The sequence below is a fragment of the Delphinapterus leucas genome, chromosome 2 (genome assembly GCF_059928025.1).
Source record: "Delphinapterus leucas isolate spDelLeu-1000000601 "Yukka" chromosome 2, BTC_Dleu_Yukka2, whole genome shotgun sequence".
In the NCBI taxonomy this organism is placed as follows: domain Eukaryota; kingdom Metazoa; phylum Chordata; class Mammalia; order Artiodactyla; family Monodontidae; genus Delphinapterus; species Delphinapterus leucas.
Genome location: NC_143130.1, coordinates 98,404,847 through 98,429,644, shown reverse-complemented (window position 1 = coordinate 98,429,644; position 24,798 = coordinate 98,404,847). Strand labels below are relative to the sequence as shown.

Genomic DNA, 24,798 nt, shown 5'->3' with positions numbered 1-24,798 from the left:
CTGGTTTAGTGAATGTAAAAATTTCCTGCTTAAATCAATCCCAGGTTGTTTTGTACAATCTTACTACTTGGATATTTTTCATACTAAGACCTAATTACATGATTACTCTGAGAAAAATCTGAATAATATGAAGATGAGAAGACAATTCCAAGTGGATTTTGCTCCCTCACCATTAGCTTCAAGATGGTATATTTTTTTCTGAGCACCGTTGGTGAAAGTTCATTTGGCCCAAATTGCTGAAAATGTGACAATCTAGACTCAGAGCACTATGGATTTGGTTACAGATGTCAGAACTAATTAACTTATTACCTTATTCCTTCCCTCAAGTCACACACCAGAGAAAATTTGACTCTGTGAGGGATATAGCTTCTTAACCATAAATATTAATTTTTAGGTCATATCTAGTAGAGTTCTGCCCAACTCGAAATCACTCTTTTTTTTCCACTAAGATTGACTGGTTTAACATTACTTCAGGTTATAAAAATATTATTTAATCAGCCATTCAGAAGCCTGCACTCCTTCATTCCATTAACACCTTCTAATACAGTGTAAGCATTGTCAACGTTATAGTCTTAGGCCAGTATGTCTTTGAAAAATTATTAGATCGCCCTCTGAAGGATACTGTAACCCAAATGAATGAGTCACAGGACTAACTGGAAGAAGGGTGGTATCCAGTTTTCAAAATTACTGCTAACTATAACATTGAAAGACTTTTTATTTCATGTTCAACTGCTTACTCTCTTTCTGGCTGGAGTGGGGGTGGGGAAAAGGGTGTGAGGAGGGGTGAAGGTCATTATTCAAATGTACTAAAGCAAAAAATTTAGGCAAGTTGCATTATTTTTTAATTTTAATAGTTATACTGGTTAGCAGGAGTCTAGATGTGCCATGCCTAGAATAAATTTAATCATCTTAAAATATTAGCTATAAATACTAAATTCAATCAACTCTATTCCAGTTTTTTTTTTTAATTAATTAATTCATTTATTTATTTTGCGGTACGCGGGCGCCTCACTGCCGTGGCCTCTCCCGTTGCGCAGCATAGGCTCTGGACGCGCAGGCTCCGGACGTGCAGGCTCTGCGGCCATGGCTCACGGGCCTAGCCGCTCCGCGGCATGTGGGATCTTCCGGGACCGGGGCATGAACCCGTGTCCCCTGCATCGGCAGGCGGACTCTCAACCACTGCGCCACCAGGGAAGCCCCTATTCCAGTTTTTTAAAAATTTAGAAAAGTTGAAAACCCAGGACCTAAAAGGTCCTTTAGAAGATGAATTATCATGAGGGTCCCAGTACCTACCCAAAAAGGAAAAGGAAAGATTTAGCAGGTAAGATGCTTTGAAATAACAGATGTTTTGGAAATTAAAGATGTGTAGTCATACACCCTGCGACTCTTTTCTCAATTAATTTGCATAATATTACTCAAAGAAGAATAATGAAGTGGATACATTAATAGGCTGTGAGGTGTTCTCCAGCCTTCCATACTGAACAGTACAGGGAAATTAAATCAACTTCCTCAGTTAGATAGGGATGATTATCTTAATATCCAGCACTGGACTGTAAGGTTAAGAAAAATCCATTATGTTGTAGGAAAAATACAATATTGACACAATTAATGCTTGTATTAATTGACTTTCTTAAAAAGCCTATTAATTGATAATAAAATGCAAGTGCTATTAAACAGTGCTTAGAAAAGCAAAACAACTCCCTGCCAATTGCAAATCTGGTTAATGGCATAAAAGAAGAGACCATAAATCAAAAGACAGCCAAAGGATTACTGTCTCGTGTTCAGTATATTTTCTCACTGGCAAAAACCTTATCCAGCAAAAATACAAAATGACATATTTAAAACATAATCTTAGATATAACATCCTTACTAAACTCAAGCAAGCTCTCTTGTTCAAATTTGCTTTGATAAAACTAATTCTGCCCCAAACTTGAAAGATTCATAAAGTGTAAAGATCCCTTACAGGTCTACACTGTGGTTCTCAAATCCCCTAAACGCCATATAATAGTGACTAAATTTAATACAACCCGTTACCGCTTGAAAATGCGTAGATCACACTACTATACCCATTGGTGCAGAGTTTTTCAACAAAACCTATAGTTCCACTAACACGATGAATCCTAAATACACCAACAATAACTGATATCACAACAGAAGAAATTTACTCCCCAGTGTATAAATAAATATATACAGTTGACTTTGTATCTCAATAGATACAAATAATCTCTACATCTATCTGTTTATTTGTGTTCAAATCTAGGATTAATATATCCAACTTGATACTCAGTCCAAATTAAATTCTGCTATAAAGTAAAGGAAAGGTAATAAAAATTCACTCTTAGGTCTCTATGGTAGCAGTACTTATATTCAAATCAAAACAATAGGAACTGTACTTGGCACACTCATAATACATCCTTATAAGATTAGGAATGAAAATGGACTAAACCATTTTCATTGAAGGTAACTTGAGCAGAAATAACAATGTGCAATGTATTGAGAGAAATAAGGTATGAAACAAAAGGGGCTGCAGAATTAATTTCCACGATAAAACATTGTCCAAGGGGAGATAAAAAGGGAAACAGACAGAAGTCTTAAAGGGATAACTAGGTTTTAAGAATGTTTCTTAAGGCTTTATTCACTGATCCTACGCTCTATTTAAACTCTACTTCACTGGCAAGAAAAGAATTTTATGGAGACAGATATTGTGCAATGGAATGTAACAAAGCATTGTTCAAACGTATTGTCTATTAATTTCTGTCACTGATTTTTGGATCCATTCCTAATGGTAGCTAAAAGCTTTTTGAATTGAAAACATTAAAGGGCTGTTAAAAGAAACAAATGCAGAGAGCAGTGCAGCCATGAAATAACCTGCCAGGGTTGGGGCAGGGGAAGGGGCTTCACGTTTAGACAGCGCTGGCAGAAAGCAGGGTTTTTTGCGTTACTAAAATTATGTTATTCTTCAAAAACTAAAAAACCATTCAGCAATAACAGTTTCACCTGATACAATTTATTCCATTTAGAAAAGCAAGCAATTAAAAAAGGGTGGGGCATATTTAATGTCAATTTGCAAAAGTCTTTATGTTCGAAAAGAATTAGAATTAAGAAATCTGTTGTAATTTGGGCTAAATGAGCACATTTTAATGGATTTTTAAAATAAACATATGGGTTCCATCAGATCTATATAAAACTGGTCAAGAATCCATCTAGTCATCTAATTTATTGCAGTCAATCAAAACCTCAGCCCTAGATGAACTCAGACATTAACCTGTAGCCAAGGAGCTGAATATTAGTAGACTATTAATAGGGAAAAATCAAACCAAGCAGATGTATTTTGTTTTAGATTCGTGATTGCTCACCTCAATGCTGCCCAGAAATCCTGCTATATTTCTCTTAAGTGTACACTCCCAGCTCAGACAATTATTTCATTCCTGCTCCTCTCTCCATCAACTATCTCAACACACACCTGGACCCCAACCTCACCTGATGACCTCAGTCAACTTTGCTGGGAAAACTAACACCTTTAGCAAAGAGCTCTTGAAAATCCCACCATCAGGTTACAAACCTCTGCCTCGATTCCCGTTTTCCCTTTCCCCTTCCTATTACCAAAGAGAGGTGCCCCTCCTCCAAACAAGGCTAAGTCCCCCACATGTGCCCTTGACCTTCCACAAAGCATCTATGACCCATTCAAGGGGAGAAAGTGCAGAAATAACTTCCCTCCTCTCTATCTTTGAAAATACTTCCCCCCTCTCTACCTTTGAAAATAAAACCTATTTGTCAAAAGTAGCTATTTCTTCCCCCTTGAATATAAGCTCCTAAGAGCAGAAATGTCTTGTTCACAATGGCTCTCTAACATGTGCAAGAGTGCTCATCTATAGTAGATGTGCAATAAAAATTCCTTGAATATTTGTTGAAAATTACATCTTTTTCTACCACCACTCCCAATCAATTAGCATGACCCCCAACTACATCCAGGGAAAATTAATTGCTCCCATAATATCTGTATCCCTCCTACAACATAAGAGGGACTTTTTAAAAATATATTCTCCTTATATTGACTCTCATTCCACACTATAAAACAAGGTACTTAAGAGGAAAGACTGTGCCTGATTATGTACCACTTATTGGATTCTAAATCAATGCCTCGATTGATCTAAAGTTTCTTTAACTGAACTGGGGGAAACGTCCAAAATTGCTTTATGAATTAATTTCCAAATTTCATCGCATATTTTTTCACAAAAAATATGTAAGATAAAATACCTATTTAATGAATAACCAAAACATTACTTTTCTTTGTTTGCAAAAGTCATCTAGACATAAAATTGACAAGTAGAGTACCACTTAATTTGATGAAAAGATAGTCTAAGTCTGTAATGTCAAAACTAAAAACTGAAAATGTTTTCCCCCCAAAGTCACAGACTAACTCCATGGCAAAGTCAATTAACTTCACTTTATCTCACCGACACCAAAAAGAGCTTTCATTTTCCACCAATCCACATCCTTAGATTTCAAGATTTTTGTTCTTATGGAGGTAGTTGATAATTTTATTTTGCCTACTAACAAAAGCAGAGTAAAGTTTTAACTATTAATTGTACTAAATAAAACACAGGGTAGGAAGCTACTAATAAGAACGAACCAGATTTTTTTCTGGGCCATACCACACAGAGCTAAACAAAAGCCACTTTTTAAAAAACTCCTTCAAAGCACAATAGCTATTTTTCTGTGTGGATTCCTACAAGATAATGATTATGCAAGAAAAACACCTAATTTCCTTTTTTCTTGAATTCTTGTGTTTCCCAAGAGAGGTTACATTCACAATGTGGAAACTGATGCTCTTAGAAGAATCACACATACTTACTAACTTCAGTAAACTTAAAAATTAAATAATATATCAGCTGTTTGAAGCTTCTGGTTAATCGTGAAGGGAATAAACAGTGAAACACGAAACTCTATGTTAATCAACTCTATTGATCTATCAATTCATGTTTCCTCAAAGTGAAAATGGCAGGTTGCACTGAAAAGTAAAATAAGATAAAGCTATGTCTGTGCGACTAAAAAGTACAGCCAGCCCTGTTCCTGGTACAATTAACACGTATGGTAGAATGACATGGCCAAGACTTAGAGAGACTAACATTGTCTATAAATCTGTAAGCTTGCAATTTACAAGAAGTCGTTTTAACAGTAATTTTAAAAAGATAAGAAAAAGTTCCAAATAAAGTTATTGTTATTATGATTTCAATACTGTTATTCGCATGAATGATTCCGAACTATTTTTTACTCCATTAGTTCTGGCATTCATATATAGGAGCCACAGGAATGTCAAAGACGCAACAATTAAAGTACCGATTGTTTTACTTTATTCAAAGTGAAAGTAAATATCCATATGGAACATTTTATAAAGTAAAGGGTTTCAAAATAAAACATAAAGACAAAATGCCCAGTTAAACCATACTATCAAAGCGAATGAAACACAAATTTTCAAATTTTTCCAACTAAATATACATAGTCTCTCTCATTTTCAGTTGAAGATACAGTATTGAACATCGGTCAATCATGTGTGATCTTTAGGATGCCTTTGGAACTGAAGTCTGAGACCACAACTAACAAAAAGCAAGCACTTGGCTGCTTCACAGCAGGATGCAGATTCCTTTTTCTCAGCAGAATTCCAGACATTCCATGTGTTTCCTATGAAAATAGCAAATGTCCATCTTAAAGTAGGCCAGCCTGAACTCAGGCCAGCATAAAATGGCCAAGAAATGCACTTATTATGAGAAGGTTTACGTTAGCTCTTGTAAGCAAACTACAGATTTCCACTCTTCACTTCCATCCTACTCTTCCCCCAGCTGTTCCTTACAAGACACTGGATGCTGTAAAGAGATGAGCTTTGGGTCCAAGGAAAAACATTAGATTAGGAGAGTTTTTAGGAGAAAAAGTGGATGAAGTGCTTGATCTTCCCTCCCCTTAAAAAACGAGTCCTTAAAAAAAAACTGGTTTTAATAATAATATTCAAAATTATCACTTCTCATAATTCAATGACTTGATTAAGGAAAATAATTGTTTAATAAATCAAAAGTACCGTATTTTTTTAACCTGACATGACAGCATACACTAAAATATGAAGAGTACCAGGTTTAAGCAAAGATCAGAATTCTTTTTTAATGGCAGACATCACAGTAAAGGCTTGGTTCCTAGTCTTTGTGGTAGCAAATGTACAGCTTAATGTGAGTGGGATTTACACTGGCACATATTCATCCTTAGATGGCCCCAGAAGTGAGGTGTGAAGCACAGGCTGGTCAGCAGAGGATTAAGAGAGCCTTCTAAATGCTTCACTCAAAAAGATTCAACGAGTCCCTACTCTGTGCCAGGACTGTGCTTGGCAAATGTGAGCCTAGTTATTGCCCTCACGGAGCTATAGTCTGACGAGGGAAGTAGACAAGCACACACACACAAAAAACTTGTAACTGAGCAGGACCCTATGGGGCCTTCCCGGGACAGACCCCTCCCCAATATCCTCTGCTCTAGCCCCTCTGTGAAGTACCTAGATAATAGTACCTGATGCACATTTCCTGAGTTGTTTTACAGATGCTAAAACCACCACCAAATGGAAGAAATTAACTACTTGATGATCATGAGCACATAGCCCCCAGACCTGCTGGCACCTAAGGATGGATAATGTTCACCCCTGTGACACCACCCTGTCACCTCACCATCAACCAATCAGAGAATTGTGCCCCTCATCTGGCCTTTAAAAATGCTTTGCTGGACATCTGGAATTAGCTAATGAACTAATGAGCAAACAGAAAGCATTTGATCCCCCATATGGTGTTATGATCCAGGCATTCACGTGAATGTCACTATGAGGCTCTGTATTTTTGATCTATTTGGTGGATAAATGTCTGGAAGACTGGTCCACTGTCTGAGCATTGTGCTCTCCTTCCCTCCTGCTCTCCCAGTATAACACTAAGAATGTAAAACTCATCAGAATTGAGACAACTACTTTGTCAACTAACGGCTAAACCGACAAAAAGCAAAAACGCAAGCAGCTGAAGTTTAAATGAGTAAGAAAACGAGTGGAAGTAAGTTACTTCCACTCCAAGAAATCAAGCCCACAGCACTGAACGAATGAACTGGAGCCTCTAAGTTATTGCCTTTGGTGTTCTAGACTGCCCCCTGCTGGACATGGACATTCAGCACCCATGGTTCTGGTAGTTTCACTGATTCCACAGAAGAGGACTTTTCAAGATGACACTATTTTCTTACGTTTAAACCCATACCATCACCCCATATGGCTTGAGCTTCCCAGTCTTCACGGGATTGAAAGTAGAAATGCCAAAATTGCCTCCTCCATGGACTTTCCCTTAGTTTAATTGCTGAATGGGTCATTTAATAAATTTTTGCAGAATATCCTGCTCCAAGAGAACTACAATAACATGCAAAGGAGAAGTGGAATGGCCTCCACCCTATCCGTTTTCGCAATGTGGGGAATGACTGAGTCAAGATTCTAGAGGTCACAGGTCACTTCAATTCTCCTCCTCAGAAAAAGCTAAGCTTAAACCATTGTCAAATTTATATATATTCCCTTGTCAAGAATTTAGCAAAAAAGGCACAGAATTGCAACAATTTAATTTACGTCTTCAAACTGAAATAAATTTTAAGAGCTTTTAAAAAAAAAATGCTTTGCTGAAACCCTTCCAGGAGTTCAGGCTTTTGCACCTTCCTTCACTACAACCCGGCATCAGTAGATTGGCTTGACTGCACATGTGTGCAGGCAAGCGGACCCAAATTTGGTTTGGCAACAAACATGTTATTACCTGCTATGATCAGTTCTAAAACAGAGCATTAGAGAAGAGGAAGAGGGTGACCCAATCTAGTCTAGGTATTAGCGAAAGCTTTACCAAAGGAAGTAACGTGTACACCAAGTAGAAGCTAACCGGGTATAGAAGGAAAGGGAAAGAGCAGTCCAAGATTAGGAACCAGTAAGGGCAAAGGCCTGAACCAAGAGGGGCAGAGCCCGTTGGAGGAGCTAGTGAGGCAGAAGGATGGGGAGAGGGAGGGGCACAGGTTGCGGGTTTGGGTTTGGAAATGTAAACAGTAAGAGGTGAAGTTGGTGGCTCCAGGCAACAGTCAGTGCCAAGAGCTGGCTTGGCCAAAAAGCTCGTTCAGGTTTTTCTGTGACATCTTAGGGAAAAACCCGAACGAACTTTGCAGCCAACCCAATATTTTGGCCTTTATGAAAGTAATGGGAAGTAGGAAATACCGGGATCAGAATTTCTGTAGCGTGAAGAATGGGTTGAAGGTGGGCCTACAGTAGATAGGTGGAAAATTGTTGCCAGCCTACTTCAGTAAACTGAGGATAATAACGGGAGACTAAACCCAGCAGGCGGCTGTGGGAAAGGGACAGGTGGGCAGTCTTTAATCTCAGATCTGTTACTTTCATTAATCTCCTAATGAACTATATCATTAAAATTTTAAAAAGGCCTGGTCCCCAATAAGCATCCCCACAAATATCTATTATTCAGCCAGTCTTTTTCATTCCATGCTTCTTCCTCTCCTTTTTTAAAAAAGCGCCCTGTTGCATCTGTCTAGAATGGCTCCACATTGCAGAAGCAACTTCTCTAGAAAAAAAAAAAATCTGTTAATTCATTTCCTAATACATCAACACTAAAGGCATAAGAGAGATACAAAAAAATATATATATATAGGGAGAAAAAGTTCTCTCTGACTTCAAATCTTCATTTAACAACATTTTACAGTTCGACTTGTTTTGGGTATTTAAGTAAATTAACGTGTACTGTGTGTGCTCCCTGCTATGAACACTAATACTATGTACTTTCACCTACACTATTTAGTCAATGCGCCAACTTCATTCCTTTTATTAACCAATCAGAACCCCAAAGGTCAGAGTGACCAGGGACTTATCTGTCACAGAGCCAGAGAAAGCACGAACTGGGAGGCCAAGTCAGCTGGAATCTAAACCCTGGCCCTTTCTCGGTCGCCATGCCAGCTCTTGAGTAGCTACGATTTCTTCCCCTTGCTTTTTCCTCACATACACTGACCACCCATTTAAAAATAATATGTCCATTGTAGCATGAGGTCAGTTTGCTGAAGGCTAAGAGAGCAGGACACACAAGTTACTCTTTCTAGCTTTGCCCAGAATTATCCACAAGATCTTTTTATTTCCTTGCGGTACGCGGGCCTCTCACTGTTGTGGCCTCTCCTGTTGCGGAGCACAGGCTCCGGACGCGCAGGCTCAGCGGCCATGGCTCATGGGCCCAGCCGCTCCACGGCACATGGGACCTTCCCGGACCGGGGCATGAACCCGTGTCCTCTGCATCGGCAGGCGGACTCCCAACCACTGCGCCACCAGGGAAGGCCTATTCACAAGATCTTAAGCAAACTGTTTCGCCTCTGTTTTTCACTGGTCAGATGAAGATAATGATGTAAGTGTACAACAGATAAATATCATTGTTAATAATAATTATGAGAGCCCCACATGGTAGAGCTCAGTCCCTTCGAGAAGGACTTTCCGCCCAGCTGTGGCAAGTGTGGTCGGCAGACAGCCTCCAGGAGACAGCTCTCTGGGTAGCCTCAGCTGCTCAGAGCCTCTTGCCTGAGGTCACACATTTTCCTGGATGGCCCGCGTTCAGTGACTGAGCGAGGGGGAGAGGAAGGCCAGCCACTTCAGCCAACACAGGACACCACTGACTGGCAACCAGTGGTGGAGGCTCACCAGGTCTGCGGGCAGCTCAGCTTCTGCCTCTGCCCAAATATGCTTCCTCCCCCTCCCTTTTACAGATGAGGCTCCTAATAAGCATTTTGCCTCCCAAACTCCATCTCCACACCTCTGCCTGAGAATCCAAACGGCCACACTATACCGACTTCGGAGATGTTAACTAGGTCTACATAAAACTTAACTACATATTTGAAATGCCAAGAGCAGCCCCGTTGAGTAACATGATTTGAGATTACTCTATTAATTAACAGAAGGATACTTTTATTTCATATTTTAAGTAAATCAAGTCCTAGCTGATACTTTTAAAAATAAAATCTCAAGTTAATTGAATCACAGGCCAAGTTTGAACACTGGACTTTTTATTCCAATAACTTTGGAAGAAAGTGATGAAGCTAAAAATAAAAGGGTAAAATTAAAGTAACATGTCTAATGGAATGACAGTGTCACTGCAGTGACTCTGCCATAGCACCACTATATGGCAGAGATCTACTACGTTAAATATAGACGATATTCCTTCTATAACCAGAACGGAAGGCAACTTTTGGCCTCTCTGCTCTCTGCATATCTAATTCATATATTTAGGGATTTAAGTGAACATTTCCCTTCACATCAAAACAAAAATGTATACTTCAAAAAAAGCATTAAAACATGTATTCTCATTATAATAGATTATTTCAGGTTATCATTCAAAGGACTTGTCATTCTACTCTTACAGAGCACAAACTTTCAACTATATCTCGGAAAGTAAATTCTGAAATATAAAAAGTGAATTAATAACATCAATAGGCTTATTTTTATATGTGCGCATGCAATTCCACGATGTAAAAGAGAACAAAAACAAGTACAATAATCCAAACGTGTGATACCCTTCAGTCTAGTTTTCAATGCATTACACAAAACTGGTTCTATAACTGCTTGCTATCAATAAATTAACAATCAGCATTTTTGCCAGCAAAGCACGTATATAAAACCAACAAGGGAGGGATGATCCACTCGTGAGTTACTGCCAAGTCTTAATGCAACTAGAGCCATTTAATTTAATTTTAGTTCTTAATTAGAGTGGAATCATGCTCGTTCTAGGAAAGTCTTTTTTCCAACCCTCTTAGAAACCAGAAATTAATATATTTCCCTGCTTACTTATAGCCAATGCCATAATTTTACTTTTATCTAAGTCTGAAGGTAATAGTTAAAGACTGGAATTTTAAACCATTCAGGTAAGGATAATTTTTAAAACATTACATATGGGCTTCCCTGGTGGCGCAGTGGTTGAGAGTCCGCCTGCTGATGCAGGGGATGTGGGTTCGTGCCCCGGTCCGGGAAGATCCCACATGCCGCGGAGTGGCTGGGCCCATGAGCCATGGCCGCTGAGCCTGCGTGTCCGGAGCTGGTGCTCCGCAACAGGAGAGGCCACAACAGTGAGACCACAAAAAAAAAAAACTTTACATAGATAGCAGTGATATGAAAGGAAAAGTTCACTCTAAACCCCTAAATATATGACCACTGAATTAGACATGCAGAGAGGCCCAAAGGTCCCTGCATTCACTGTCCAGCATTTATTCATTCAAATATTATTTACTGAGCACCTACCACGTGCCAATCAATGTTTGGATGAGTAAATCTATTCCAATAGTGATTAATTACCTCGTTTGGTGAACAGAAGTAGGAATTCAGAAAACAAACTTGCCCCCAAAACACATAAAAATGGCAGAAAATGTACTTCCATATATTAGGAGTAAATTAAAGAACGAAGTATTGGATATAAACTAAAGAGTAGCGATTATTACTCTGTTAATGATGTACAAAAGAATACTGAAGAAAGGTCAATTGATCAACTGGTTGAACTGGAATGTTGAACCCAACTTCTTTCATAGGCAGAAACAGCCGCTATCTTAGGCTGTTTAACTGGAAATCCTAATAGGATTGCCATGTTATACTGCATTTTATTCTATGTTACCAATAACTTAAATACACTATAAATGCTGAATATTGAGGGATGCCATAGAAATTCTCAGGAGTCACAAACTTCTAAATGTATTGTAAGCACATTTGCAACCTTTTTATAAACAGAATCTGAGAGTTATGATATTATTTTTCATTTTCGAATTCAGTCATATTCTTTACTGAATTCAGAACCAAGCCACATACACACTAGTTGAGCAAAAGGTAGGCTGCAAAAATAACACTTTGACAAACTGACAGAAAAATGTTACCTCCTGCAGAGAAACAGAGGTGTTGAAAACAAATCAGGTTGATTCTAGTTTTTATTCATGTTTAATCATTTACAGGACATACTTCATTTGCAATGAAAACACTTGTTCATCAAGTTGAAAGATGAATGATGACTGCTTCTTGAGCATTTTAATATTAACTGGATCAAGGTAGGGAACTAGCAAAAGGGCAAAAAATAAAATGTAACAATTCTTCCTAAAACTTTGTGTCACTTTTTTGGTGTGCTAGAGAAGGAAAGAGTTTTAAGTGGAAATTTTTATCCTTTTATGCTTTCGTTAATTATGATTAATTAAATACTTAGTAAAACTAGAAGAACAAACTAACGTTTTAAGTTGAATTTCTTTTTCAAAAAATAGGCTGTCAGTATGGAATGAAGGAATCAGGGCTTCATTCTGTAAAGACTATGTTAATGCTTCACTTGGTTGTGTTTAAAGAACCCGAAGGCTCCTGCAGACTGCTTTCCTTCTATGCTGCTACCCTAGTCCTGGGCATAACCACCAAATTTTAGTGCCACCCCCATAAAAGCCAAGGGAGTAAGTTTATTTTTCCCAAGGTTCAACAGAGATCTCTTGTGCTTACTGTGAGGGCAGTGGATTCCTGTATTAATGCATATTTTTATGAAGCTCTCACTTTATTTCAGCATGCTACAGATATTTTCCAAAGGCTTTTATAAACCCTCTAGTTTTCTGAGTTAAAAATCCAAAATACTGCCATGAAGGTCACATATCTAAATATTCTTACCCGAAGTGGATAATGCAAAATCTCTCAAACCTACCAATCCCAGCATTAACTCATTTTAGATTGAATTTTTAATAGAAAATGGTCAACTAGCCTCCAAAGTTTCCGAAGCCTCTCTTGCCTCAGGAGGGGCTGGCTTCCCCCAAATGGCACAGAGAATCCAACTATCGCCCACTCAGCAGATCCCGCTAAGTTCTGGGCTCCACACACTTTCAAGTCAGAATCCAGAAAATGGGATATAAAGATTCTCCAGGAAACAGCATCTGCATAGGCAGTGGATATGAGTGTGGGTTTTGGAGTCAAGAAGATCATGGGTGGCTCCTGGTTTTGAAAATTACTAACTGCATGACACTGGGCTAGTTACTCTCCAAGCCCCAACTTCCTCATGTTAAGATGAAGGTGAAAGATCTGCTTTGGGGGATTGGGTGCGAATCTAATGAGATGCTAAGGGTAAGGCATTCAGTACAGTGGCTGCTGCAGAAATGCTCGGTACAGGAGCAGTCGTTGTTAATATTGTTCCCAGCATTGAGATAAGCCCGAACACCTCCATTTATCAGTGGTGCTTAGAAAGGGCCTGGCTGTAAGCCACATGATTGCCTGTCTCTCCCCTGTCTCCAGAACTAGTTCAGACAGAATAGAAAAAAATCACTGGTTGAGAAGTAAAGATAAGGATATTTTGGCACTGTGGTTCTTTTCAGAACTTCGGGAATAAAACAACTGGCACTTTTAGCACACTTAAGGGAAAAACCAGACCAGTAGCTTGAAACTGCATCCACTCTACTTGGAGATTCAAAAATTAATTATATATGATGGTGATATGACAATAATAATAGATGCAGTTTGACACCCACAAAGACCTTGGAGAAGATGGCACGCAAGTTTTTCAGATAACTGATGCTCAGAGTGGTTATTAAGTTTTCTAAAGACCACACAGCTGGAAAGAGAAGAGCCAAGGTTCAAATTCAGGTCTGTTTCATTCCAAATGTTCACAATCACCATAATACATTCCAAGTATCCTCCCCATAAGCTACAAACCTCATACAACAGCACCACATGATGAGATGGATGGGATGGGGGTAGGATGGAATTTCACAGCATATTTAATACAGAAGTGTGTGGCCTAAGAAACCAAAAGAAAAGAGTGAGGCCCTCTATACACTACAGAACATCGTGTACAAAGTGTCAACCTAAAATGAGGGCCATTTAATCATCGAGCAGTTTGGGGACTAAACAATGGAGAGCACAGGATAGTCATAGAACTTACCACTCTTTGGAGGTGTAAACCCTGAAGTACATATGAGTCCATGACATTAAGTCTCACAACCAAAAACTGCTCAAAAGGTCTCTAAAGAAGAGGAACTTAACCAATAACAATGAAGAATACTGGCATGTTTAAAAGACTCTTCTTACTAACCCAGGAATAAATGCAACAGTCTCATAAAGAAATGTGAATTTGTTATTTTAACCACAGAACTGTATTAATTATAATTCTTAGTTCATAACACATACACTTATCTTTCCTTAATGGTCCATTCATGATCTGCTTTGTATTTAATCATTTGTGTTTTTATGCATGTATTTGTATGTTTTAGATAATGTACTATACTCTCATGAACTTACCACCTGACATGAGAACTAGAACATTGACAACAATTTACATCTATCAAGTGATTTTCCCCATCCCACCTGGGTTAACTGTTCTGCTAAGTCATGTGCTTATCATTGACTTGTTTTTTTAATATGTAGTTTATCATATGTATACCTTAAAAGCATATTGTTTAGTTTTAGTTATTTTTAATTTTAACACATGAGAAGTTTAAAGGAGGAAAACCGGTATATCAATAGATTCAGAAAAGCTCTTGGTAAAATTTGATGTAAATTCTTAATAAAAACTCTAAGTAAATTAGGAATAGAGAATGGAATATCCTTAACCTGATTTAATTTTTTAAACCCTATAATACACATCACACTTAATGGAAAACATGAAAAGCATGGCCTTTAAGATCAAGGACAAGAAAAGAATGCCCATTATTGTAACCTCTAGTCAACATTGTCATGGAGTTCCTAAACAGTACAAGGAAAAAAGGCAAAAAGAATGGAAAAGAGGAGATAAAAATGTCAACTATGACGTATACATAGAAATCCCAAAAGAATCTACAAATAACATTATTTTTTCAAAGAGAGTTTAGCAAGATGGCTGGATATAAGATCAACATACAAAAACTAATCACACTTCTGTACACCAACAATAAACTACTAAAACATAATTTAGAAGACATGATTTATAATTAGCATTAAAAATATCAAGTAACTAGGAATAAACAGATGCCAGATTCAAACACGGGAATGTTTTAAACTTTATTGGGAGACATTAAACAATACCTAAATAGATTGAGAGATATACCAGGTTCCTAATTAGGAAGACCTAATATCATAAAGATGACATTCTCTCCAAATTGACCTAAAAATTCAATACAATGCTAATTAAAATCCTAAGAAGGTTCTTCATGGATCTTTAGAAGCTGATTTTAAAATTCTCATGGAAGAACAAAAAGCCAAAAACAGCCAAGACACTTCTGAAACAGAAGAGCAAGGAGGGGAGTTGTGCCCTATCCAATATTAGGACTTCTTCTTAAGAACCAATTAAAAGAACATGACTCCGGGCAGGGATAAACATATTGACCTATGGAATAGAAGAGAGCTCAGGAAAAAGTCTCACGCACATATATGACTTTAATATATGACAGAGATGGTGAATTAGGTGATAAAAATGAAAACTGAACCTCTGCTTCACATCATATGAAAACTAATTCCCGATGGATCAGGACTAAATATCAGAAGCAAAATTTTTTTAATTTTAGTGGAAAGTATTTTTTAGTTCTTTCTGACCTTGAAAGGAAAGGTTTTCTTTAAAAGACAGGGAAGTGTTCATTATAAAATATTAATAAATTTGACTCTGTTAAAATCAAGGATGTCTCACCATTAAAAGTCACCTTAGGAAAAGTGAAAAAAACAAGTTACAAACTGGGAGAGGATATCTCCCATCTATAAAATCACCAAAGGATTAGTATCAAGAATATATTAAAAACTCCAATAATAAGAAGAAAAGCCCAGTCAATCCAATTTTTAAAACTAGGCAAAAGACATGGACAGGCATTTTTCAAAAGAAGGAATACATATGGCAATAAGTATTTGAATAAATATTTAACCTTAATAGTGATCAGAGAAATGCAAATGAAGACCATTATAAACTCACAAACTGAGCAAAAATTTTAAAGTCTGATACTACCAAGTGTTTACAGAGAATATGGATAAACAAGATTTCTTAAGTATCGCTGGTAGGAATGTAAACTGCTACAACCACTTTGGAAGCCATGACTGTATTATCTTATAAAGCTGAACATTCAGATACCCTATGACTCCGGAATTCCACTCCAAAGTAGTAAAAACCACAGGAATTCTTATATATGTGTAGCAGATGACACAGACAAGAATGTTCATGACCAGGGCTTTCATAGTAAAAAAAAAAAAAGGTCTGGAAATAACCCAAATGTCTATTTACAAGAATATGTATTAAGAAATGTAGGTACATTCCCACTGTGGAATGTTACACAGCCCTCAAAAAGAGTGCACTACTAATACATGCAAAGACATAATATTGCCTGAAAAATTTAAGTCCCAAGAGATTACCAATACCAAGATACCTTTTATCAAATATAAACTCAAATATAAAATTTAAGGATATATTAAACCAGGAATCCAAATAATAACCAAACTGAAACCCCTACCTCTCTAAAAACTTGTCCTAAAAGTACAAATCTTCAGAATTTCCATGGTGTAATATGCAATCTACTTCACTTATTTTATTTGCTAAATAAAAGTATGCACTTCATCAAGATCAGATGAAATACAAATGGATAAAACTATAAGTGTGCAGTGGTAGAAGTTATACCATCCCTCAGTATTTATTAAAATAGTTCGTTTTCCCATTTAAGGATGGAGATCATACGCACAGTCATAAAGACAGTCTTGGAGAATTCCAGTGGACCAGAAAAACATTAGCTATATTACTGTGAAAAAGTATGTTTTGGAAAACATCTCAGTCACATAATTTATCTTGCCACACTTGGTACAGTGTCCGCCTGGAGCCATTTTTGAGTGAATGGAGAAGGCCATACATTTGTTCAAAGATCAGTGTTGAGCCCTGTAGGGAAATCTCTTTAGCTCCTAAATTAGAAGCCAGAGGAGCCTGGCAGCCTTCACATGTGGGAAATCTATCGAGTGGTGAACAGGATAATTATTCCCAAGGACTGTGTGTTCTGGACATGGGAGTGCAGCTCAGTGCTCCATGAAAACCACATTTGGACTCCCAACTCAGACAACACTGAAACCACGGGGGTTTTCCCTTCCTTAATGTCACTAGTCTATTCTGATGACAAATAATTGCCTTTGACTGCCAGGTATTTAATATACTAGTTATATGAATACAACCCATCAACTTACTGTCCTGAAAACTGGGAAATCTGCTGTTTTTGTCCTGAATTATTAAGGCAGTGCTTAAAAGGTATTAGAGAATCTGCAAATTAAATATAATAGCATTACCATGAGTTTTCACTACTAGAGGTATTTAGGTTCCACTCTTACATGCCTTGTCCATATTTATAAAGAACACATATAAAATAAGGGTCTTTCTCCTTTGAAAAGGAGAACAAAATCGTAGTAAGACAGTTTTAAGCAAACGAGTCTTTATCAACCATTCCAAGTGTTAAGTGCAGTGTTCTACTCTGTAGTGTCAGCTGCAGAAAGTACCAAGACACTGGAAGAACAAAGTAGGAAAGACCTTGTAAAGCTCTGGAAATGAGAGCACAATACAAATGTAGACGAATGCCTTGTTAAAGAAATGAGGATACTGAAATGAATTAGGTTTTCTAAATCACTAATGTCAAAAATTATTAGGTATGTGATTCATGATATGTACTAATCAAAACACAAATATTTTATTTCCTATAAAGTATTCCATGATGCCCGAATTCAAAAGAACACACATACACATTCCAAAACTACTTGCATATACTGACAATGTTAGTGACATATAAATTAATACAACCTCTCTGGAGAGCACGGACTTGAGCTTAATCATACCTAAAACTTAGCAATATATTTAAAAGCTTACAAAAATAACTAAAACTGTTCTTTATAAATGAAATATAAATGTATTTATTTAATAATAAACATTCTTTTTGTGTGTGTGTTCTATCTGTAAGCTCTCCAACAACCACACAAAAAAAGCATTTGGTCTTTAGTCTTATGTCAGAAACAAGACATTCATAAGGAACAGGAAAATATGTAAATATAGTTTAAACACCACAAGAGCAACTCCACCAAAATGAGCACATGCTTTAAAAATAGTCGTGCAAATAAAATATCTCATCGGAAAGGTAAATATTAGTGAATATTTTGTTTAAAATACAGAAGCATTCATATGTCGAGTAATGATAACAGTGAAACACACATTACAAAAATACTTTTAAAACTTTTAAAATAATAAATACAGTTGTTTCCAAATTTTGCTTTCTAAAAATAAAATTCTGCTACCAACTATTACCAAGGGTGTGGGATTTTCTTTCTTTAATGCTGTTTTATGTTATCATTATGTAAAGTCAATGACAGTAACAGAATTCTGGACTCATCCAATGGAAACGGTGCATCCCTACAGGAAGGCAACATGAAATCACAAAGCCCGAGTCTGCCTCCCTGTAAAATCTGTCCACACCAAGCCCTAAAAGCAGCTAATGTTAAACAGTAGAAACCAGATTCACTGATTGACTGATCAAAAGGCTGTTAGGTTTTTCAATTCTTTGAGTATTGTTTTGTTGTTATCTTTTTTTTTTTCAATCCAGGAAAAGTCTTCACTGTGAAGGTCTCAAACAGAATCCAAAAGCAAGGGAGGATCTTGTCTGGACGTTGGGCTATTCATAAACACAGGTTCATTCTTCAGCCGAGTTTACTAATCTGTTTAATGTCTTTGAATCAGTTTTTCTCCTTGTTAATTAAAACAAGCTAAATCAATTTTCATGACGTTTTAGGACGTTCTATAGGTTTTTAAGAAAGATGGAGAATAGTTCAGTGTAATTACTGCAGTAGCCCAGAGTCCTAACTAGGCTAAAAGCTAAGCAACCAAAAACCCTGAATATCTTAAATCCAGCTTTAGAAACCAAACAGATCTGGACAAATATTGTAAGTCCATGTACATTTTCCTGAACTGTTGCCCTGGCAAACTGACATGGGGAAAAGAATGTCTGCCCCAAGTAACATCCAAATTTTGGTCATAGTCTCAGCTACTATTCAGCTAAGACAATCATGAAGTCTCATTTAAAAATAAGAGTTCTGCTATATCTGAAATGACAGATGGAAGATACACGGGCCCTCCATATCTGCAGTTTCCACATCCATGGATTCAACCCATGCAGAACCCGTGGATATAGAGGGCTGACTGTACTACATCATTTTAAATAAGGGACTTGAGCATCCACAGATTTTGGTATCCATGGGGGGTCCTGGAACCAATTCCCCATGGATACCAAGGGACAACTGTATACAAACATCAAGGTACAAAGAACCTGGTCCTTAGTAACTGTGGAACCACAGTCAGTCCTGGGCCTTCTATCTAGACATAATATGGGAAAGAAGTAAACTTCTATCTTGTTTGCACATAATTATTTAGAATTACTCTATTAAACAGCAATCAGTCAAAATATCACTAATACAGCAGCTAACATTTACTTAGCCTTAACTACGTACCACACACTGTGCTAAGTGCTTTATATACAATCTTTCATTTGTTCATAACAACAACACTTTAAAACAAGTATTACTATCCCCAGAAAACCAGGCCTTATAGAGGAGAGATAACTTGCCTGCAGTCACTCAGCTACCAGGCCTTGAACACAGGCCTATCTAATGCCAACGCCATGGCCAGGCTGTTAACTGCCACCCCCTACACCTTAAATTTCATTTGCCCAGGGCTTCCCTGGTGGCGCAGTGGTTAAGAATCCACCTGCCAATGCAGGGGACACAGGTTCGAACCCTGGTCCAGGAATATCCCACATGCTGCGGAGCAACTAAGCTCGTGCGCCACGACTACTGAGCCTGTGCTCTAGAGCCCGTAAGCCACAACTACTGAGCCCATGTGCCACAACTACTGAAGCCCACGCGCCTAGAGCCTGTGCTCCACAACAAGAAAAGCCACCGCAATGAGAAGCCCGCACAATGAAGGGTAGCCTCCGCTTGCTGCAACTAGAGAAAGCCCGCGTGTAGCAACAAAGACCCAATGCAGCCAAAGACAAATAAATTAAATAAATAAATTTTTTTTTAAATTCCATTTTCTTGGTATGGCGAGCAACCATGACCCCTCCTACAAAGCATTCCTAGAATACTGAGTTGTATAATCCTCATATTTGACTAGCACATCTTCAAGACTGTGAAGACGAAGGAGGGGGAGGGGGAGGGGGAGGGGGAGGAGAGGAGGAAGAAGAAGAAGAAGGAAAAATATATATTTATCAGCATAGAAATGAGAAAAAGTTATATAGCCAAGATTCACAGAGGAAAAGAAGTTCCCACTGCCACTCCAATATAATACAACTTAAAGTCATGCCATAGAGCTATACACCAAATAGTTAACAGTTTGGGGTTTTGCTTTTTGAGTTTTGTTTTTGTTTTGGAAGGAGGAGATTCTAGAAGACCTTTATTTGCTACATTGTATATTTCTATGATGTCTGAAGTTTTTATAACCAGTTAGCATTACTTTTATTATCTGAAAAGGCAGTAAAGATTTCTTAAAATATGTCCCAGGAATTTTCCTGTTTGGAATTTTATCATTTAAGAATATGTAATTGCCTAAGTTACAAAAAAAAAAAAAAAGGCAAACTGCTAGGAAAATGTAATGATATGGATGAAGTGATCAAAGAAAAAGAAATCAGATTTATAAAAATCTATTTCCAACTATATAATTCCAATATGGATATACAGTAACTTATAACACTAACTACAGCATAACAAGGGAAGAGAGTTAAGTAAAAAAAATTAGGCAAAAGAAAAATAAAGGTGAAAGAAATAAGATGAAAATGACAGTGTGCCAAATGCATAGGCTAAAAGTTCTGTAGCCTTGTTAGAAATGGGCTGAAGAATCTTTTTCTGAGCTTCCTAGAAGACAGGACAAAAGGAGCTCAGCATGTCAATCAGATGATAGAAATGAACCTATGAGAAGGAAACACAACTGATTTGGGGACCAGAACCTACTGAGATGCTTTCTCTGGTGAGACCATGGAAAGAAGGTACTTTTTCACATAATGAATTATGTCTCCAAACACAAATGGGATTTTTGAAATTCTGGGGCCCAGTTTCAAGTACAAAGGTTTAATAATTTTAAGGCCAAAATTAAATAACTTAAAGCTGAAAGACATGCATATTATATAAAAGCTGAAATAAAATGGTCTCAATATGGTTGCTGAACTAGTTTCCAACCACCTTCTCCTTTATATAAACGATATATTGTCATTTACTTTCCATAATTTACTTTCTTTGCAGATACTAACACCTTAGATATTAGTGACCCATTTTTTAAATATGCAGCACTAAAATCATTATGGTCTGACATTTTTATATGCTTATAAAACATATTTTGTTCCAACTGTTTTTATTAGAAGAAATGTGGCCTGCTGAAAACCAAAACCTACATATTTTACTTTGAAAAAAAAAAGGCAGCTGGAAATATAAAACCCCACAGGTTTGCTTTTAACACTGCTTGGGAACTAAAACCTATAATGTGAATTTGACATCTATTAATGGTTTGCTCAAAGAAACTGAGACTATGTTTTAACAGAAAGCAGCACTCTGAGCTCACACCACAACCCATGGCATCCTCACTGCTTCCCAGGAAGGGGACAAGCAGGGAGGCCATGCACTCCGAGGCTCCCTGGATGAGGGCTTGCTTTCACAGGGATCTCTGCATCGCTGTACCGTCTCCAGACTCAAGAATACAGAAACAAATTCTTTGGAATTTAGCCCCCGGAGAGGCAAGCAAATTATGCTAACCACATGCAAACATTTATATTACTCTCTGGTTTGTTTCCATGACCTTCCAAAATAAATTGCAATTTACAATCAGATCTTAGAGGACTACATATGACAAGACATCCATATTGTTTTCTTGCCTCATGAAAGGACCAAATTAGTGAAAACAATTACTTAATATCATTTAAATTTGAATACTCTAATCACAGATGTGTTTATATTAAAATAAATGTTTGTTTCTTAAAATACAATTTATCCCCAAACTCTTCTGCTATAAATTAAATACGCCAAGCACAGACGGAGGAAGTAGATGCCTAGAAGTGGCCAATAGATAAAAGGTCCTGGTACAGTACAGGCAAGGAAAAAGAACAAAACCAAATATATGTACATAGATGGGGGTAGAAGTAAAGTATATAAGCAGCAGAGGCATGGTTGCTCACTGGGTGGGTTCTCAGGGAGCAGGTCAACAGAAGTTAATCAGGTGGTTAACAGCCCAAATAGCTAGCTGATTTCCAGTATAAATATCAGCCCAAACACAAGTCTACATGTTCTCTGCTAGTCGATCCCTTATTAGACATCTCCAGCTGGAACTTCAAAACTTGACGTGAACCTCAACCAAGTAGGTTTATCATGGGAACGCAAGACTAGTTCAATAGGCGAAAACCAACCAATGTAATCTACCAGAGTAGCAGTCTACTGGAAAAATGATAAAAATAATAATAACAATCACATCAACTGATATAGAAAAGCATTTGAAAAATTTAACATCCATTCTTGATTTTAAAACTCTCTCAGCAAAGCAGGAATAAAAGGGAACTTTTTCAACCAGATAAAACCTGCAGCTAAAATCACACTTAATGGTAAAAGATTGAATGCTTTCATCCCAAAATTAAAAACAAAGCAGAAATGTCCACTCTCACCACCCCTATTCAAAACTGTACTGGAAGTTCTTGCCAGTGTAAGAAAAAAAGGCAAGAAGAAGAAATAAAAGGTATACAAGATTGGAAATTAAAAAATAAAACTATTCCTATTCACAGACAAGATGACTAACTATGGAGAAAGCCCCATGGTATCAGGAAGGAAACAAAAAAACCCACCTGGAACTAATAAGTGATTTTTAGCAAGTTCACCAGATAAAAGTCAACACACAAAAATTAATCATATTTATATATATACTAGCATGGTACAACTAGATCCCAAAAAACGTACCATTTATAATAGTTCCAAAAAACTAAATACTTAAGTATAAATCTAAAAATGTATGTATAGGATCTATATACTGAAACCACAAAATGCTGCTGAAAGAAATCAAAGAAGACTTAAATAGAAAGGTGTACCATGTTGATGGATTGGAAGATTCAACATAATAAAGATGTCTGTTCTCACCAAACTTATCTATAAATTTGTGCAACCTCAATCAAAATCCTAGCATGATTCTCTATACATATAGACAAGCTGATTCTAAAATTTATATGAAAAGACAAAAAAGAACTAGGATAGCCAAAATAATTTTTATAAAAAAAAATAAAATTAGGGAAATCACATGACCTGATTTTAAGACTTACCATAAAGCTGCAGTAATGAAGACAGTGCAGTACTGGCAAAGGGATAGACACAATAGAGCAACAGAACAGAATAAAGAGTCCAGTAATAGATCCACACATATATGGCCAGGTTATATTTGAAAAGAGTGTAAATGTAATTCAATGGAAAAAAACCAGCCCTCAGCAAATGGTGTTGGAACAAATGGACATCCATATGCAAAAACAAAAGAACCTTGACCTAAACCTTATATCTTTTATAAAATTTAACTTAAGGTCTATGGTCGGCCCCATAGCGGCCAGCTGCCCCGGACCAAGCTCAAGTGTATGGCGCCGCAGGAACCGGCTCCAAGGCCCCAATAACAGGCCTCCCCCACAGCTCCAGACACGGGGTGAGGCTCATACCATCCGAACTGTGGAAGGAATTTCGGTGGTAGGAGTCTCTGTGATTGTAGGGTCTCCTCTGGTCTGAGAATGGCTACCCCTCGATATGAGCCAGTGGCTGAGATTGGTGTTGGTGCCTATGGGACAGTGTATAAGGCCCATGATCCCCACAGTGGCTACTCTGTGGCTCTCAAGAGTGTAAGAATCCCCAGTGGAGGAGGTGCTGGAGGGGGCCTTCCCATCAGCACAGTTCATGGGGTGGCTTATTATGGCGGCTGGAGGCTTTTGAGCATCCCAATGTTCTCTGACTGATGGACATCTGTGCCACAGCCTGAACTGACCAGGAGACCAAAGTGACCCTGGTGTTTGAGCATGTGGACCAAGACCTAAGGACATATCTGGACAAGGCACCCCCACCAGGCTTGCCACTGGAGACCATCAAGGATCTGATGCACCAGTTTCTAAGAGGCCTAGATTTCCTTCATGCCAACTGCATCATTCACCAAGACCTGAAGCCAGAGAACATTCTGGTGACAAGTGGTGGAACAGTCAAGCTGGCTGACTTTGGCCTGGCCAGAATCTATAGCTACCAGATGGCACTTACACCTGTGGTTGTTACACTCTGGTACTGTGCTCCAGAAGTTCTTTTGCAGTCTACGTATGCAACCCTGTGGACATGTGGAGCGTTGGCTGTATCTCCACAGAGATGTTTCATCGAAAGCCTCTCTTCTGTGGAAACTCTAAAGCTGACCAGTTAGGCAAAACCTTTGACCTGACTGGACTGCCCCCAGAGGATGACTGGCCCCGAGATGTGTCTCTACCCCCAGGAGGCTTTTCCCTCAGAGGGCCCCGCGCAGTGCAGTTGGTGGTACCTGAGATGGAGGAGTCTGGAGCACAGCTGCTGCTGGAGATGCTGACTTTTAACCCACACAAGTGAATCTTTGCCTTCCGAGCCCCACAGCACTCTCATCTACATAAGGCAGAAGGTAACCCAGAGTGAGCCACGGAATAGTTGCAACAGAACCAAGAGAAGAGAAGCCAACATTCCCTTCCTTTGAACATTTGAGTGGAGAGCCCCCCACTAAGAAGGTCACCTCTGCCTTC

At 38.0% G+C, this 24,798-nt stretch overlaps 1 long non-coding RNA gene and 1 pseudogene across 1 annotated transcript in view; one reads left to right on the top strand and one right to left on the bottom strand.

The window, feature by feature from the left end:
- LOC149750221 (uncharacterized) overlaps window positions 1-24,798 on the bottom strand; it is a 110,384-nt gene that overhangs the window by 70,870 nt on the left and 14,716 nt on the right. The window lies entirely within an intron of this gene.
- The window catches only part of LOC111181765 (cyclin-dependent kinase 4 pseudogene), a 1,530-nt pseudogene continuing 212 nt past the window's right edge, over window positions 23,481-24,798 (top strand).